Source organism: Tupaia chinensis, unplaced genomic scaffold, assembly GCF_000334495.1.
Source record: "Tupaia chinensis unplaced genomic scaffold, TupChi_1.0 Scaffold142716_1, whole genome shotgun sequence".
Lineage (NCBI taxonomy): Eukaryota > Metazoa > Chordata > Mammalia > Scandentia > Tupaiidae > Tupaia > Tupaia belangeri.
The window spans coordinates 2,245,736-2,246,871 of NW_006202562.1; positions in this window are offsets into that span (position 1 = coordinate 2,245,736).

Here is a 1,136-nt window from a genome sequence, read left to right on the forward strand (position 1 = left end):
TGCGGCAGTGCCGGGTTTTCCGCGGCAGGGGAGGGGTAGGACCTAGTTGCGAAAGTCATGTGGTCCCCCGCTGTCTGTGAGATACTCAGGTGTGCGATCACCGAGGATCTCGAAGAGGGTACCGGGGCAATGGCGGGGGCGGGGCCGCTGTAGGGGGGCGCCGGGCCGTGGCCCCGCGGGGGCGGCGCTTCCCCCGCCGCATCCCCAGGAGGACGCGGCTCACCCTAACGCTCTTGTGGCGGACTTCTCTCCAGGAGCTCCTGCCCCAGTGGGCGGTAGACTGTCCGTTATGCAACTTCCCGAGCCCCATCCTCTCTTCACTGCATAGCATCCTAAACCCCGAGATCTTTTGCAACCCTTAGGCTCAAAGTCTTGCTGTTTCCACCATTTTTTAAAAGGTGTGGACAAAAAATAACCAGCTCTGTAAAAATAATAATGTGGTTTATAATAATTGTAAAAATAATGCGGTTTATAGTAATGAGTGCCCTAGGCCAGAGAGGAGGCAAAACATACCTTTTTCTAGGGTGATCAGGTAAAGGGGTTCCTTTTATTTGATTTTCAGAGCAAGAAACAGTTTGGAATTTAGGAAAAAAAATTTCCATTGGTCTAGTCCAAAAAGGCAGGATGGGAGGTTATAGGTGGGTTTTACATCTTTTAGGGAAAGGAAGGTTGCTGAGATCAGAAAGGAATGTACTATAACAGCGATAAGGAGACTTAATATGCATCACAAAGATACTCCAATACTATGCCAGGGGCAGGGTGTAGGAAGAGCCCTGTTACCCATTGGTCAAAATGGTCTCTCCATGTTTGTGAGCCTGACTCCTTTAAGGCCCTCTGGAAAGGACCTTGGAAAAATAGGAAAAAGCAGTCAAATTTCTGTCCACAAAGGCAATCCTAGGGACCAGCAGATGGTGCAATGGTTGCATCAGTGGACTCCCAGGTAGTCGAGGGCAGTTCCAGTGTGGAACTGGTGGTTGAAATCATGCCAGACACATGTGCATGCATGCCCTAGTCCCAAGAAGAGACCGGAGGAGAAGCGATTGTAGCATGGCCATCCCCCTTGGGGTGAGCTCTCGCTTTCTGTCTCTCTATAGCAAAGGCACTGGGCTCCCACATGGTCCATGTGGCTCAAGTCC